Genomic DNA, 19,136 nt, shown 5'->3' with positions numbered 1-19,136 from the left:
GGGGAGAAGAGGACACTGGTGGCTTTCCTCTCCACCTAGAAGTCATCTCAGCTCTGATCAGGTCTAGAATAATAAACTGGGAGTTTCTTTTTTTTATATATAAATATATATTTTATTTTCCAAATCAAAATATTAATACATAAAACAATATCAATCTCAGCGGTGTGCCCAGCATGACAATCATAGACATCCTTACAAGAAAAACTCTACACAGCATCTTAAGGACACCCACAAGATAATATATAATAATAGCTATATCAAACCCCCCCCCCCCCCCCCATTGGCTGCCGTCCACTCCATTCATTATTATATGGAATAGTATCAGTATTTATTATAGCTATACAGCTCTGCGTGCAACTCTCCATTTCCTTTCAATGTCCTCATATACCCTAATTTTTTGGAGGTATGAACTCCACTCCCTTGCTGAGGGCGGGGAGACAGAGCCCCAATACTTTATCAATATAGCCTTAGCAACCATCAATCCCCGCATCCAAATCCGTCTAACCTGGGGCGGGACTTCCACTTCTGACCCATAATCTCCAAAGATCACTATCAAAATTCCCGGGTTGTAGTTCATTGAACTCTCCTTTTGCAGGGTAGTGAAGACCTCATCCCAATAACTTCTTATTTTGCTGCAGCTCCAAAGCACATGGACATAGTTGGCATTAACATATGCACATTTAGAGCAGCAGCAATCACGATCTTTATTTTGGGGAAATTTTCCCTGTGTTTTCGGCGTATAATACAGTCTATGGAGTATCTTAAATTGAATTAGCCTATGCGCACTGGAAACTGTCGCCTTCCTCACGTTCCTATAAATGGCAGACCACTGTAGTGGGGGGCAATTCAGCTCTTGCTCCCACTTATCTGTACTTTTGAAAGGCGTTACAGTTGCCAGTGCCATTCGGAGTTTCGCATAGAGTCTAGATAACTTCACCTTTTCATACTTCTGGGCATCACAAAAATCAAAAAATAAATTCTCTCGTAGAAAAATAAGACCCCTATTCCTAGAGGTTTCAAATATATGTTTCAAACGTGAATACATAAATAAATCTAATGGTGAGCTATCGGTAAAACCAAATTCCAAAAGTGATTTAAAGCGACCCATATAGAAAAGGTCAGACACCCTATTAATACCATTACGTGACCAATAACCAAAATCTGTAATTTTGAAGAACTCCTCCAGCTCCCTGTTCCCCCACAGAGGGGTAAAAACAAACGGTCCGGAAGATTTAAGGATCTTCTTCAGTCTGTTCCAAACCCTCTGCAGTGAGCACGGGACCAACAAGGACCTCCTCATCCCCATAAACCCAGTCTCCAAACATGCAAAAATATTATCAACTGGTTTATCAAAAACTTTTGTCAAATATCGTGAAAGTAAACTCTCTTTTGAATAACAACAACGCTGAATCTGTGCACATAGATAATAACCTTGAAAAAAAGGTAATGACAGCCCACCATCTGCCTCCGACAACCATAGATACCTCTGCTTTATACGCACCCTCTTCCTTCCCCAAATTAGATCGTTAATCATAGTCTCCAACCTATGAAAAAAGATATCATCGATCCAGATGGGGGAGGCACACAACGGAAACAAAACTATCGGTAGGATAATCATTTTAATCAAAGCTATTCGGTCCGTTTGTGCCAATATCAATTTCCGCCAAGCGCTGATTTTGTCTCTGACTTTATTCAGAACCGGGGCCAGATTAAGATCATAAAACCTATTTATAGGGACCCCAATCTTAACCCCCAGATAATCTAAGGTATCACTAGGGGCCAAAACACGAACTCGCCTCCCCTCATCTAAGGCTTTGCGGTTCAGCGGGAGGAGCGATGACTTTGACCAATTAATTCTATAACCTGATAGTTTGCCATATTCTTCTATTACCTCTATGACATGCAAAAGAATTTTCCATCCCTGGTCCAGGAACAGAATCACGTCATCGGCATATAAGCTTATTTTATCGCTCACTCCCGCCACCCCAAAACCATCTATACAGTTATCTAAGCGAATCCTGGAAGCCAATGGTTCAATAAAAAGAGCGAAGAGGAGAGGAGACAGGGGACAGCCCTGTCTCATCCCTCTCCGCATCATGACAGGGGAAGAGCTAATACCATTGACACTAATAGATGCAACTGGCTGTGCATATAACATTTGAGTCATTTCCAGGAACGCATTCCCAAGGCCAAAATGGGACATTGTAGCCCACAAAAAGGACCACTCCATCCTGTCAAACGCTTTTGCGGCGTCTAAAGACAGAATGGAGTGGTCTATACTGCCCCCAACAGACAAATTTAGATAAACCCTATATAGACTCATCTGTATTTGCCGTCCCGGGATAAAGCCCGTCTGATTGGGGTGTACCAAACTCGCTATAACCTTCTTTAGACGATTGGCCAAAATTTTAGCGAAAATCTTGTAGTCCGTATTTAAAAGTGATATGGGTCTATATGACCCCATATCACACGGATCCTTCTCCTTTTTTAAGACCAAGATAATCACTGCCTCTGGTAAAACGGGCAGGTTCTTGGCTTGTCTGGTGGCCAACCAGAGAGAGTCTACTAGTATAAGAGAAATTAGGAACTTACAGGGTGTTGGGGTGAGCTCTGCAGTGGAAATAAGGGAGGAGTTTGCGAGATATTACTCCGCCCTTTATAAATCTGAGTCTACGCTTAGTCGTATCGATATGGATCAATATCTTCAAAGATTAGAGCTCCCCCAGTTATGTTCTCAAGATAGAGAGCTTTTGGACTCCCCCATTCTTTTAGAGGAACTTCAGGCGACCCTTTCCTCTTTAAAATATGAATCAGCCCCTGGCACAGGATTGCCGTTTGATTTATATAGGTATCATGCTAAAGTACTGTTGCCGATCCTGCTTTCAGTCCTGAATGAGTCCCGCGCATGCTACTCTTTACCTCCAAACTGGGAGTTTCTTTAATAATCTATCAGGTTTTTATTTTTTTATGAACACAGGCTGGTTGAGGTGCTGGACATCAGGGGAGGGCTGGCAGCCTTAGTCCTGGGGGGCAAATCCAGTCAAGTGGCCCATTTTAGCCCCGCCTGTTATTAAAAGCCCCTCCTACATATAATAGGCCACTCCCAACACACACTGTACAGCTGACATTCTATAGTTGAGGCCTGTCTCTACACATCATAGGGAGAGGGGGGGGGGCCCGTCCTGGCTGCACTGCCTGCTTCACATTATACAATAGACAGCCGGCTACAGCCAGGAAGCTCCTCCGCTCTCCTCCCTCCCCCGATCCTGCTCAAGGCTTGTGGTTCCCCCCACCATGTGCCACCCGCCCGTGGCCTGCTGCCCCCTTTCGCCGTCCTCACCCAGATCTGAATCCTCCTTCTGCAAATGGCAGGGGGGGAGCAGGAGCATCTCCTCTCCTACATAGCGGCCCATACCTCTTACATCCAGTGATGTCACCTTTGTTGTAGACGTTCTCTTTCCTCATCTTCTCCATTCAAACCAGACCGCCATGATGATTTTTCTGCCATCTCCTGTCTGTGCAGAGATTGAGAAAAAGACATTAGTTTCCATCATTTTCACATCTTCTGAACACCCTTTCCTGCCACCCCCAATACTATACTGCAGAAACAGTCCCCCTGGAAATACTGCTACCACACAGATAGTGCCCCCAATACTGTGCCCCCAATACTATACTGCAGAAACAGTCCCCCGGGAAATACTACTACCACACAGATAGTGCCCCAATACTGTGCCCCCAATACTATACTGCAGAAACAGTCCCCCGAGAAATACTACTACCACACAGATAGTGCCCCAATACTGTGCCCCCAATACTATACTGCAGAAACAGTCCCCCTGGAAATACTACTACCACACAGATAGTGCCCCCTTCAACAATTATTGGCACACAGTGCTCTAAAAAATAACCTTAGTGCCACCAAATGCCATAGTGCCCCCCATAATGTGCCAATACAAAAGGCCCCTTTAGAGCCCCCACTTCCCCATAGTGCCGGGTGTTGTGTAGTCCATGGGAAACCATGAGAGTGCTCACTGAATGGCTATCCATGCCAGGTCTTTGTGCCCATTGTTTAACCTGCCTAGAAACCACGTTCTTCCAAACAGTCTCAGCGGTGGCGGCAGGGAGCCCTGAAATAGACTCCATTAAAGGGGTTGTCCGGGTTAAGAGCTGAACCCGGACATGCCTCCATTTTCACCCAGGCAGCCCCCCTGACTTGAGCATCGGAGCAGTTCATGCTCTGATGCTCTCCTTTGCCCTGCGCTAAATTGCGCAGGACAAAGGTATTTTCACGAGTTCCGGTGACGAACCCTGGCTCTTCATGGGGCTGCCAGGAAGCCGGTGACGTCACCGGCACTGATGGACGGGCTTTAGCGCTGCCCTAGCCAGTAAAATGGCTAGGGCAGTGCTAAAGCACACCTAACAGAGCCGGTGACGTCACCGAACACACTGCCGGGCGGAAGCTTCTGCCTGGCAGTGTTATTGTAAACAAAAGAGCCCTTGCCCTGCGCGATCTAGCTGGGTGAAATTATGGGTATGTCCGGCTTCAGCTCTGAACCCGGACAACCCCTTTAAGTCCTTTGCTCTGACACTTTGCAGGTCAGATTTATTAATTTTTTCCTTTCACAAATTGTAAGCCCCCCCCCCCCCCTTCTTCACCCGCGGGCACTGCATGAAGATTTATATACCGGCCTCACAATTGTCCATGTGTCTGGCACAAGAGTCTCATCCTGGAGTCTTTATCTCGCTCATTGTGAGCTCTTGTCCTTTATTGGTGACTCCTGTAGTCTCTGAAGGGCCCCCTACAGGGTCTTTGAATTGACTTGATGCCCAGATGTCTGGTCTGTAGAGGGGGTGGGGGATACTGTAGCCCCCTCCTGTGATGAAAGCCTCAAAGCCTTCGCCATATTTAGATGGACTGGGAGAAAGTTACTATAAGGTTCTATATAAGGGAACTACAGCATTGATCTCCTGTGCGTCGGCCAATGACTACCATCCAGGACAGCTTCTGTTGGACATAATAAAGTGTGCCTCCCAACCGTCCAACGGGACAGTCCTGAATTTTGGCCTGGAGGCACAGGGGATCCACCTGCACTAAAGAAGTGTTCATTACTTACCTGGTAGATCCCGCACCGCGCTCCTGTTCTCCCGGCCAATTACTGACCTCTTTGGTACACCACTGAGGCCAGTGATCAGCTGCAGCAGTCACGTATTGTCCAGGAATAAAAAATAAAATATATACAGTACAGACCAAAAGTTTGGACACACCTTCTCATTGAAAGAGTTTTCTTTATTTTCATGACTATGAAAATTGGAGATTCACACTGAAGGCATCAAAACTATGAATTAACACATGTGGAATTATATACATAACAAACAAGTGTGAAACAACTGAAAATATATGTCATATTCTAGGTTCTTTAAAGTAGCCACCTTTTACTTTGATTACTGCTTTGCACACTCTTGGCATTCTCTTGATGAGCTTCAAGAGGTAGTCCCCTGAAATGGTTTTCACTTCACAGGTGTGCCCTGTCAGGTTTAATAAGTGGGATTTCTTGCCTTATAAATGGGGTTGGGACCATCAGTTGCGTTGAGGAAAAGTCAGGTGGATACACAGCTGATAGTCCTACTGAATAGACTGTTAGAATTTGTATTATGGCAAGAAAAAAGCAGCTAAGTAAAGAAAAACGAGTGGCCATCATTACTTTAAGAAATGAAGGTCAGTCAGTCAGCCGAAAAATTGGGAAAACTTTGAAAGTAAGGGCTATTTGACCATGAAGGAGAGTGATAGGGTGCTGCGCCAGATGACCCGGCCTCCACAGTCACCGGACCTGAACCCAATCGAGATGGTTTGGGGTGAGCTGGATCGCAGAGTGAAGGCAAAAGGGCCAACAAGTGCTAAGCATCTCTGGGAACTCCTTCAAGACTGTTGGAAGACCATTTCAGGGGACTACCTCTTGAAGCTCATCAAGAGAACGCCAAGAGTGTGCAAAGCAGTAATCAAAGCAAAAGGTGGCTACTTTGAAGAACCTGAAATATGACATATTTTCAGTTGTTTCACACTTGTTTGTTATGTATATAATTCCACATGTGTTAATTCATAGTTTTGATGCCTTCATAGTCATGAAAATAAAGAAAACTCTTTGAATGAGAAGGTGTGTCCAAACTTTTGGTCTGCACTGTGTATATATATATATTACACACGCCGCCATACCCCTGGTTTCTCCTCCTTCTTTTCTCCGTCTGACACATCCTGCAGTAAGCACCTGTCACTTTATCTAATTGAGTACACATGGCACACAATCATGTAATTTATGTATTTGCATTCAGAATCATGGTTGTTTTAACAGTTGTCTTGCACATGAAATAGATTTTTATCATGTATTGTAATCACTTTCACATCAGATCTGTATCATGCTGGTATATTTATTATATGTCATTGTTTATTTTTATGATTGTTTGATATTTGATTGCAATTTGGCACATGATTGAGTTTGCTATATATACTGAGCACTTAGTCTTAACACATTGCTTGAGGAAGGCTCCAGCACTGAGCCGAAACTTCGCACTGCCTTATGGATGAATACATTTATTTTTTCATTTTATTTTCTGGAGTGCTGCCCGTTCTTTTATTTTCTACATACAGGGTTTGCTTATTCCCATTTGGGCTTTTTACTTGACGGTGCTGCTACCCTTTTCCTTTATTTATTTATATATATATGTTTTTTATTCCTGGACAATACGTGATATATATATATATATATATATATATAATCTTACATATAAAAAAAATTAGTCTGTCTGTCTAGACGTTCTTTATGCGCGACCAAACGACTCAACCGACCAAATTTGGCACACAGGTACATCAGGTGTCCGGGAAGGTTTTAGACCGAGTCTCAGCTCTCTAGGACATACCGTTACTGAGATATTCCCCAAAAATTAGCCCCCCCCCCCCCAAATACAAGCCTGCAATTCTTTTTCAAAGCCCAACTGCCATAAACACAGTTTTACTCCAGGTTTCCATAATAACCCAGTCATATTTTTTTACTGCTTAAAGGGGCGGTCACTGTGACTTTCACAGTGACCGCCCCTTTAACTGTGACTTTCACAGTGACCGCCCCTTTAACTGTGACTTTCACAGTGACCGCCCCTTTAACTGTGAAAGTCACAGTTAAAGGGGCGGTCACTGTGAAAGGGGCGGTCACTGTGAAAGTCACAGTTAAAAGGGGCGGTCACAGTTAAAAGGGGCGGTCACAGTGAAAGGGGCGGTCACAGTGAAAGTCACAGTTAAAAGGGGCAGTCACAGTGAAAGGGGCGGTCACAGTTAAAGGGGCGGTCACTGTGAAAGTCACAGTTAAAGGGGCGGTCACTGTGAAAGCCACAGTTAAATGGGCGGTCACTGTGAAAGCCACAGTTAAAGGGGAGGTCACTGTGAAAACCACAGTTAAAGGGGCGGTCACAGTGAAAACCACAGTTAAAGGGGCGGTCACAGTGAAAGTCACAGTTAAAGGGGCGGTCACAGTGAAAGTCACAGTTAAAGGGGCGGTCACTGTGAAAGTTACAGTTAAAGGGGCGGTCACTGTGAAAGTTACAGTTAAAAGGGTGGTCACTGTGAAAGTCACAGTTAAAGGGGCGGTCACTGTGAAAGTCACAGTTAAAGGGGCGGTCCCTGTGAAAGTCACAGTTAAAGGGGCGGTGAAAGTCACAGTTAAAGGGGCGGTCACTGTGAAAGTCACAGTTAAAGGGGCGGTCACTGTGAAAGGGGCGGTCATTGTGAAAGTCACTGTTAAAGGTGCGGTCACTGTTAAAGGGGCGGTCTCTGTGAAAGTCACTGTTAAAGGGACGGGTACTGTAGAGGTCACTGTTATGGGGGAAACTGTCGATTTATTATTTTACGACACACAGAAACATAAAATGAAATGGATGAAATATACCCGTGCGAAGCCGGATCCCTCTGCTAGTCTCTTATATATATAAAAATGAGTGTCTGTCTGTCTGTTTGTCTGTCTGTCTAGACGTCTGTCTGGACGTTCTTTATGCGTGACCAAACGACTGGACCGATCTTCACCAAATTTGGCACAGAAATATATCAGGTGTCCGGTGAGGTTTTAGACCGGGTCTCGGCTCTCTAGGACGTACAGTTTCTGAGATATTCCCAAAAAATTACCCACATTAGCCAATACAAGCCTGCAAGTCTTTCTCTTCAAATCCCAACTGCCATAAACACAGTTTTAGTCTAGGTTTCCATAACAATCCAGCCATTTTTCTTTACTGCTTAAAGGGGCGGGCACTGTGGAGGCCACTGTTTTTAAAGGGGTTGGGCACAGTGGAGACCACTGTTATTAAAGGGGCGGGCGCTATGAAAGTCACTGTTAAAGGGGCAGTCATTGTAAAAGTCACTGTCAAAGGGGCGGTCACTGTTAAAGGGGCTTTCACTGTGGAAGTCACTGTTAAAAGGGCGGGCACTGTGAAGGTCACTGTTAAAGGGGTGGTTAATGCTAAAGGGGCGGTCACTGTTAAAGGGGCGGGCACTGTGGAGGTCACTGTCAAATGGGCAGGCACTGTTAAAGGGATGGGCACTGTGGAGGTCATTGTTAATGGGTGGGTACTGTAGAGGTTACTATCACAGGTTTTAGCAGTTCGCAGGTACTTAAATATTCAGTCATATGACGTATGATGGCACAACTACACTGCTACATGCATGGAGGGCAGGGGCCACTATTAAACGGACGGACGCTGTGGAGTTCACTGTTTAAAGGGGCAGGCACTGTGAAGGTCGCTTTTAAAGGGGCGGGCACTGTGGAAGTCACTGTTAAAGGGTCGGCCACTATGAAGATTACTGTTAAAGGGGTGGTCACTGTTAAAGGGGCAGGCACTGTGGAGATCATTTTTAAAGGGGCGGGTACTGTAGAGGTCACTGTTATGGGGAAAACTGTTGATTATCTTTTTAATGACACACGGAAACATAAAACAAAATAGATGAAATATACCCGTGCGAAGCCGGGTCCTTCTGCTAGTATATATATAAAAATGAGTGTCTGTCTGTCTAGACGTTCTTTATTAGCGACCATACGACTGAACCGATCTTCATCAAATTTGGCACACAGGTACATCAGGTGTCCGGGAAGGTTTTAGACTGGGTCTCAGCTCCCTAGGACATACCGTTCGTGAGATATTCCCAAAAAATGACCTGCATTAGCCAATAGAAGCCAGCAAGCCTTTCACTTAAATCCGAACTGCCATTTACACGGTCACATGTCCCTTATTAGCCAATAGAAGCTCGCAGGTCCTACTCCAGGTTTCCATAACAACTGATCACAGGTTTTAGCAGTTTACAGGTCCTTAAATATTCAGTCATATGACGTATGACGGCACAACTACACTGCTACATGCATGGGGGACAGGGGCCACTATTAAACGGACGGGCACTGTGGAGGTCACTGTTAAAGGGGTGGTCAATGTTAAAGGGGCGGGCACTGTGGAGGTCATTGTTAAAGGGGCGGGCACTGTGGAGGTCACTGTTAAAGGGGCAGTCACTGTTAAAGGGGCGGTCACTGTGAAGGTTACTGTTAAAGGGGCAGGCACTGTGGAGGTCATTCTTAAAGGGGCGGGTACTGTATAGGTCACTGTTATGGGGGAAACTGTTGATATCTTTTTACGACACACGGAAACATAAAATGAAATAGATGAAATATACCAATGCAAAGCCGGGTCCTTCTGCTAGTGTATGTGTATGTGTGTGTATATACACTCACCTAAAGAATTATTAGGAACACCTGTTCTATTTCTCATTAATGCAATTCTCTAGTCAACCAATCACATGGCAGTTGCTTCAATGCATTTAGGGGTTCGCTCCTGGTCAAGACAATCTCCTGAACTCCAAACTGAATGTCAGAATGGGAAAGAAAGGTGATTTAAGCAATTTTGAGCGTGGCATGGTTGTTGGTGCCAGACGGGCCGGTCTGAGTATTTCACAATCTGCTCAGTTACTGGGATTTTCACGCACAACCATTTCTAGGGTTTACAAAGAATGGTGTGAAAAGGGTAAAAAAAATTCCAGTATGCGGCAGTCCTGTGGGCGAAAATGCCTTGTGGATGCTAGAGGTCAGAGGGGAATGGGCCGACTGATTCAAGCTGATATAGAAGAGCAACGTTTATAGGATTTTCCTGTCTGTGGATGTTGAAAATACTGACCTTTCTGCACATTGCTGCATTGCATACAGTGGAGACAAGGGATAGTGCCTCCCTTCTGCTTAGTGAGTGCACTCTGTAATGGGGCCTTCTCCATCGTGCCAATATCTGAGCGAACGAGACGGTCTCTCAAACTGGGATTGCGTCTATTACATATAAGTGGTGGGTTTTTAAATTCCACTATAGTGGGGTACGCCTTCCCGAAAATATGCCAGTGTTTGCCCACCACATTGTCCAGTTGGTGATTCAGTGGGGGATATTTATGTATAAGCGCTATGCGCTTACTGTTATCTCTTGGTGGAGCTCGTACCCCGCTAGCACTTATTGCCGTGGATAAAATATCACGAGGATAACCTCTCTCCAGAAATCGGGACGTCATCTCGTTCACCCTCACATCCTGCATTTTCGGATCTGTCACAATCTTCTTCACTCTCATATATTACGATTTTGGAATCGATTTTCTAAGAGAAGGACGACGTGCACTGCGATAATGCAGGAGACTATTCCTGTCTGTATTTTTTCGATATAAATCAGTGCATCAAATTCCCCCTTCCTGCTTGAGTATTGTGACATCTAGAAAATGCACAGATGTCTGATCATACGTAATGGTGAATTTTAATTCCTCCCAGACCCCATTCAGACATTCAAACAGCTGGAGGAGGGGTGCGAGTGGCCCCCCGCCCACACGCAAAAAATGTCGTCGATAAACCTTTTCCATACCAGTGCGAATTTTTTTAAAATATTCATTCGGCTATACAAAGCACTGTTCAAACGACGACATATAAATATTTGCGTAGGGCAGGGCCACATTCGCACCCATCGCCGCCCCACGCTGCTGCCCGTAAAAATAATCTCCGAAAAGAAAATAGTTCTCATAAAGAACTACATTCAACAAATCGAGAGAAAAAATCGCTGTTGTTCAGCAGAAAAATGACTCTGTTCTAATGCAGATGTAATTGCCGCTATACCTTTTGGATGTTCAGTTGACGTATATAAGCTCACTACGTCAATGGTTACCAACCAACTATCCTCAGGTATATCCTCCAAATCTCTAATCACCTGCAAAAAGTGAGACGTATCCAAAAGAAAATAACGGGTATTCTTAACTAATGGAGTAAACGCCTTTTCCAACACTATTGCCAAAGGTGATAGCACTGAATCGATCGAAGCCACGATGGGTCGGCCTGGTGGATTGATCAAGGTTTTATGCACCTTTGGCAATATGTAGAACACAGGTGTCACCGGTGAGTGATGGACCAAAAATTTGCTCAATTTCTCGTCGATGATTCCCTGAGCCTTATATTGGGTCACCAACCCCATGATCTTTTCCTTAATTTCGAAAAACTGGGTTGTGATCCAATTTCCTATAGGTGTCAGTGTCGGACAGTTGGCGATAAACTTCTTGTAAATATTGAACCTTATCCATGATCACAATCGATCCGCCTTTATCGGCGGGTTTCACAATAAGGGACTTATCCCCCATCAAATCGCGCACAGTTCTCCTTTCTTCTGCGGTAATATTCTGCATAATCGAAAGATCGCCCCTCTTTATTATGTCCAACTTCTGTTGTATTTCTTCAGTGACAAGATGAACAAATGTCTTGATGGGATGATAGCTTTTTTGGGGGGTAAAGCGGCTCTTGACCCCCAAATCCAGGTCAGTCAACCTCAACCAACCACCACCCCCATCCAAACTCGTATCCTTCATAATACCGGGGGAATCTTTCTGAGCAAAATGGGTTTTCAATCTGATCTTACGAAAAAACTTTTGTAATTCCACATCTAATTCGAAAGTATCCATGTTATTCGTAGGGGAGAAGGAAAGACCTTTCTCGAGCAGCTCAATCGTTTCACATGAAATAACTTTCGATGATAAATTAATCACTATGGATCCTACCTGGGATCGCGTGGTCACCGTCGGCTGTATCGACTGTATCGATCTTTCGGGATCTCCGATGCTTGCGGCCCGCCCGGCGTTTCCTCGTGGCGGACGGCGTCTTTGGCCCCGCCTGAAAAAAGGGCGTGTAACTTGGGAATCGTTTGATTTGCTGCCGGAGCTGGAGGTATATTGATTTCCCGGCCTGTATCCTCCCCTGTAACCAGGACGAGACCTGAATGACGTTGTGAGCTTATATACGTCAACTGAACATCCAAAAGGTATAGCGGCAATTACATCTGCATTAGAACATTTTTCTGCTGAACAACAGCGATTTTTTTTCTCGATTTGTTGAATGTAGTTCTTTATGAGAACTATTTTCTTTTTGGAGATAATTTTTACGGGCAGCAGCGTGGGACGGCGATGGGTGCGAATGTGGCCCCGCCCTACGCAAATATTTATATGTCGTCGTTTGAACAGTGCTTTGTATATCCGAATGAATATTTAAAAAAATTCGCACTAGTATGGAAAAGGTTTATCGACGACATTTTTTTGCGTGTGGGGGCGGGGGGCCACTCGCACCCTTCCTCCAGCTGTTTGAATATCTGAATGGGGTCAGGGAGGAATTAAAATTCACCATTACGTATGATCAGACACCTGTGCATTTTCTAGATGTCACAATACTCAAGCAGGAAGGGGGAATTTGATGCACTGATTTATATCGAAAAAATACAGACAGGAATAGTCTCCTGCATTATCGCAGTGCACGTCGTCCTCCTCTTAAAAAATCGATTCCAAAATCGTAATATATGAGAGTGAAGAAGATTGTGACAGATCTGAAAATGCAGGATGTGAGGGTGAGCGAGATGACGTCCCGATTTCTGGAGAGAGGTTATCCTCGTGATATTTTATCCACGGCAATAAGTGCTAGCGGGGTACGAGCTCCACCAAGAGATAACAGTAAGCGCATAGCACTTATACATAAATATCCCCCACTGAATCACCAACTGGACAATGTGGTGGGCAAACACTGGCATATTTTGGGGAAGGCGTACCCCACTATAGTGGAATTTAAAAACCCACCACTTATATGTAATAGACGCAGTCCCAGTTTGAGAGATCGTCTCGTTGGCTCAGATATTGGCACCATGGAGAAGGCCCCATTACAGAGTGCACTCACTAACCAGAAGGGAGGCACTATCCCTTGTCTCCACTGTATGCAATGCAGCAATGTGCAGAAGGGTCAGTATTTTCAACATCCACAGACAGGAAAATCCTATAAAATTAAGGGTTATTATACATGCGAAACAACAAACGTGGTATATTTAATCAAGTGCCCTTGCGACATGTTACTGTTACTGACAGCTGCATCCACCAGCATCTTTGATAACGCTGATGCCGGTGGATTAACCCCTCATATCCGCGGTCAGCGCTGACCGAGGCATATGGGAGGTTTGCGCTCCTTCTCCTTAGCCATCGGGTCCCTGCGCTGCGGTGGCAGGGACCCGATGGTTGCCATGGCAGCCCCAAGTCATTCCAAGGCCTTGGGGCCAGGCATGTACGGAGGCCAATGAGGCCCAGCCCCCAGGCTGGGTCTCATAGGCAAACTATCAGTCTATTACACTGATAGTCAATGCAGTACAATACAGATGTATTGTGCTGCATTGAAACAGGGATCAGACCCTGTAATGTTGAAGTCCCAGAGTGGGACAAAAATAAAAAATAATAAAAGTGGAAAAAAATGTGTTTTTAACAATAAAAAAAAGCCCCTTTCCCATAAAGAGACATATAAAATTGTAAAAAATAGAAAAACAAAACAAAAACAGACCTATTAGGTATCCCCACGTGCGTAACAACCTGCTCTATACTAATATCACATGATCCACCAAGTCTGGTCAACACTGTAAAACATTTTTTAATAAAAACGGTGCTAAAAAAAAGATTTTTTTTTTGTCACCTTACATCACAAAAAGTGTAATACCAAGCGATCGAAAAGTCATACGTACCCCAAAATCATGCCAATCAAACCATCATCTCATCCCGCAAAAAATGAGACTCTACCTAAGACAATCGCCCAAAAAATAAAAATAAATATGGCTCTCAGAATATGGAGACACTAAAACATGATTTTTTTTGTTTCAAAAATGCTGTTATTGTTTAAAACTTAAATAAACAAAAAAAGTGTACAAAAATACAACATGACCTAACACCGTAAAAAAAATAAAAAATAAAAAGCCATTTTTTGTCACCTTACATAACAAAAAGTGTAATACCAAGCGATCAAAAAGTCATATGCACCCTAAAATAGTACCAATCAAACAGTCATATGGCTTTCAAAATACTAGAAAACACAAAAATGCTTTATTATGTAAAACTGAAACAAACAACCAAAAAAAAATAGCCCTATTCGGTATTTTCACGTCCGTAACACCCTGCTCTATAAAAATACCACATGATCTAACCTGTCAGATGAACATTGTAAATAACACTGTGCCAAAACAGCTATTTTTTGTTAGCTTGCCTCACAAACAGTGTAATATAGAGCAACTAAAAATCATATGTACCCTAAAATGGTACCAACAAAACTGCCACCTTATCCCGTAGTTTCAAAATTGGGTCTTTTTTTGGAGTTTCTACTCTAGGGGTGCATCAGGGACTCTTCAAATGTGACATGACAATTTAAAATTTTCCCAGTGAAATCTGCCTTCCAAAAACCAAATGGCGTTCCTTTCCTTCTGCGCCCTGCAGTGTGCCCGTACAGCAGTTTACGACCACATATGGGGTGTTTCTCTAAACTACAGAATCAGAGTAATAAATATTGAGTTTTGTTTGTCTGTTAACCCTTGCTTGGAAACTAAAATGTATTAAAATGGAAAATCTGCCAAAAAGTAGATTCTAAAATGGGGCCATTTATGGGTGGTTTCTATTATGTAAGCCTCACAAAGTGACTTCAGACCTGAACTGGTCCTTAAAAAGTGGGTTTTGGAAATTTTCTTAAAAATTTCAAGATTTGCTTCGAAACTTCTAAGCCCAAAAAATAAAATGTAATTTACAAAATGATCCAAACATGAAGTAGACATATAGGGAATGTAAAGTAATAACTATTTTAGGAGGTATTACCATCTGTTTTAAAAGCGGAGAAAGTGAAATTTTGAAAATTGTGAATTTTTCTAAATTTTTGGTAAACTTGGTATTTTTTTAAAAATAAAAATGAAATATTTTGACTCAACCTTTACCACTGTCATGAAGTACAATATGTGATGAGAAAACAATCTCAGAATGGCCTGGATAAGTAAAAGCGTTTTAAAGTTATCACCACATAAAGTGACACATGTCAGATTTGCAAAAAATGGCCTGGTCCTTAAGGGGTTAATAATAATAATAATAATAATATATATAGATTTTGCAGCAGTGCACTCCTAAACTGTATGCCAACTACTATTGGCAGCAGTACCCAAAGTTTTTTTTTTTAACCAGTTTACCACTGTGTCTTTACTGTAGTACTTGAATTGCATTCAAGAGTCAGGAGGATCAGGCTGAACAGAACAATAGACCCCATTCAGATAGGAGACGATTGCATTTGTTGCTGCAATCAATGGATCCTGTCCTCTTGGAACAGATCTTATTGTAAAAGAGTTGGGAAATAGGTTAAGTTAGGTGAAATTAATAAAATTCTGCGCTCCTTGTGTGTAATGTAAAACTGTCTATATCTTATCTAGTTTCGGTAATGAATGCTGATTGGGCGAAATATAGATACCGGCCGGGGAAAACATTGACCTTGTATCAAATATTAACTTGGAGCAATAAATGCAGTTCAGTAAAGGAAATCATCAGCAAGTTGTTTTACAGAAAAAAGAAATGGCCCGGGTTGTAAATCTGTTCTAGAACTTCTACAGGAACAGCACCTCTGCTCTCCACAGGAGGTTTCTGGTACTGCAGCTCAGTTCCATTCTCATGAATACCTACCAAGGATTTAAGTGTTAGTCCACATTTATAAATATTAGTTAAAGGGATGGCCTTGTTTTTTTTTTAATTACCTATTTAACCACTTTGAGTTAATGTAATGCAGATGAGCATTTAAAGCAGGTGCACAACCATGGGGCCACATGCGGTCCCCAACCACATGTATGTCTATGTCTTGTGGTTGCTCACATGTATTTTCCATATATTATTTCATTAGATGGAAGTGTAACTAGACATGTATGGTAAATACTGCATGTTCCATATGCCATAAGTACAGTATTTCAGTTGGTAATATCCCTTTAATTGGTTCAGGTGAACATTTTCAGGTGTATCCGGTGTGTACTGACCAGGCTCATGTACAGTCCGTCTATCCAGAGGGCCCTTGCCCTGTAGGTAAATATCCTGGCCAGGGCAAACTGTCTTGCTGGCACCTGGCACCCAAGGCACATGCTCCGAAGACCCCCGTCCCCTCCAGCTTCTTTCCTGCAGCTATCTGATGCGGACCTTGAGAAAACTTCCTGTTTATAAATAAATGAATAATTAGTGAAACATTGTATCTTCTGTGCATTCTATGTTCCATGCAGAATTACTTTCCAAGGTCGTGTGTGACGTCCACATAAAGTGTCTGTTTCTTTGTTGGTTTTTGGATCACATGTTTGTAAGACATTGGGACTTTTTTTGGGTAGATCCCACCAACATAATGATGTCTGTAGGGGCCGATCCCCATTCTGCCATCCATTTAGGCAAGGGGGATATTTTGTTATTTTTATATTTTTTTCCTTTTTGATTCCATTTCTCACCCTGAGATCACAGGCGCCATAAGTGCCCGGCAGCCGTAATTCTCTACTGAAATGGCCAAACATGCGCATGACTGACCGACAGAAGTGCAGAATTTATTTACAAGTATCCCTATAGAGTCTGTAGGTGCCTTAATGCAGAGTAGAGATGGTCTGAGAGCCAAGAGAACAGCATGTGGCACATTTCAGCACTTGCAGATTTTGTGCAAAAAAATTGCAACTTTTTTTTGTGTGCAAAATATGCATTTTTATTACAGCGATTGCTACATTTAGCATTATGGCCTCCACTGTTATTTACCCGTATTCCTTTCTTTTATGCCACAGATCAAAGGTCTCTGGATGACTCTGCAGGATGGGTACAGGAGGAATATGGACATTTACATTATGTTTTCAGCCTATACGGAGAGCAACCTCGTTGGACTGAATGGGGCAAAGGTTTGTGGATCTTGCGGATAAAGCCTTCTCGCCCTGCGTACAGTCTCTTTATGAAGATCCTCATTGGTTGGGAATGTGCAGGAAGTTGTATCACAAGGTAGGATTCTCTAGGACCCTGCAGGCCACCACTCACCTCAGAATCTGCCATCGAGGCTGTTTGTCCAGGACCTCGGAGCTCTTAGTATATTTCTGGTGAGTAAACGCCCTGACTAGTTGGGTCAGAATGAACTCAATTGTATTGAAACAGTAATTATGCTTGAAAATATAATTTTACAGTCTAAACTTCATGTTTCATAATACTCTAGGCACATCCAAAGCTGCATTCAAAACTCTGCTCTCTCCCTGATTGATGAAGCTGCAGTACCTTACTACTAGTTCATGCTCTGCTGTAGTGCATTATGGGAGTTGTAGTGTCTTGTAAAAACAGAACCACATCTCTCAGAAGGCATTGTTTTATGGTGCAGAACGTTACAGCATTGCTGTTGGGATTCCAAGCAGTCATCACCAGAATTTTGAATGCAGCTTTGGATGTGAATGGAGTGTGAAAGAGATCAGGACCAGATAAGTAGATGGTCGCTGATCATTATATCTTGCATTTTAAAATTTAGTTTTTTTTTTCTATTGCTGCATTGGCAACCCCTTATCTTACCTTTACTGTAAGAAAGGTGCGGAGTACAGGGCCAAGTAGATTAGTACTTGCCAAAAGGTGGAAGACTGTTGCCCTCGAAGCAGATGGACTGACTTGGTGCTCGGTAGGAACAGATTCCACGCTATCGGCTTTATTTCCAGGAAGTCCTTAAGTTTATTGCAGGATTCATATTCAAAGGTGAATTTCATATTTGGAGGAAACATTTGGGAATGTCCTTGTTTGTGATCATGAAAAGCTGTGAAATCGTAGCAGAAAAACCATAAAAACCAGGCATAAAACTACTGTTCAAAACATAATCTCCTAAAATCAATGTCAGAATTTAGGGTTTCCGCTAGGGTGGAAAGACGTAACTCCAACAATTGGTCTGATACATAATGGTTAAAAGGTTTTGCATTGGCACCAAGCAAACCAGGGCCATGGCGCGGCCAGTGACAATTCATACAAAGAAGTTCTATGTTTATTAAACTGGGTGTCCACGCTCTTAAAGGGATTGTCCATGATTTACTTTTATTTATTATTTATTTTTTATCCCACTCGCCCAGCATGAACTGTGAAGAGAACTATACTTACCTGCCCCCCACTGATCGGCACGGGGCTGTCTTCACTGCACTTCCAGTCTAACTTGTAAACTTCCTGCATGGACAGGATCACATGCAACACTGCAGCCAATGCCTGACCTCAGTGGTGATGTCTCCCGAAGTGACGTTCCCTAGCAGCATGGTGTCATGTACCACTTCGGGAGACATCACCACTGAGGCCAGAATTTGGCTGCAGTGGTGCATTTGACCCTCTCCATGCAGGAAGTGCAGTGGAGACTGAAATAAGTGGCGAGGAGCAGGTAAGTATAGTTCCCTTCACTGGTCTGGCAGGAGGGGGTAGAATTTTCGATTTTTTTTTTTAACGTGGAATACCCTTTTAAGGCCCCAAATACACTAGGGTACTGCCTTAGAAGAAATCGGTCTAATATTAAAGGGGTTTTCTGGGACTTATCCTCAGGATGTCTGATTGATGGGATCAACTCCGAGCTGCCTTGTCGATCAGGTGTTTGATCTCTTCCTAGGCCAGCGACATTATGTTCATCGGTCACTATGTACAGCTCAGTCCCAGGGCCTGAACGGCTTCCCCGATCTCTGCAGTTCGCAGTGATAGCCTTGGTCCCTCTGGAGGAACCTAGGCTGCCACAGCAGTAGTTCCTATGAAGGCCTGCAGGTGGCAGGGCTCCATAGGA

The 19,136-nt window shown here is 43.4% G+C and overlaps 1 protein-coding gene across 1 annotated transcript in view; it reads left to right on the top strand.

Moving 5' to 3' along the window:
• LOC121007382 (peroxisomal N(1)-acetyl-spermine/spermidine oxidase-like) overlaps nucleotides 1-19,136 on the top strand; it is a 36,034-nt gene that overhangs the window by 4,147 nt on the left and 12,751 nt on the right. The window contains exon 2 of the mRNA XM_040439269.1: nucleotides 17,149-17,451. The gene's annotated coding sequence lies outside the window, so the exon portion shown is untranslated. The remainder of the gene's footprint in view (nucleotides 1-17,148; nucleotides 17,452-19,136) is intronic.

This window comes from Bufo bufo, chromosome 7 (genome assembly GCF_905171765.1).
Source record: "Bufo bufo chromosome 7, aBufBuf1.1, whole genome shotgun sequence".
NCBI lineage: Eukaryota > Metazoa > Chordata > Amphibia > Anura > Bufonidae > Bufo > Bufo bufo.
This window is presented reverse-complemented; position numbering and strand designations above follow the sequence as displayed.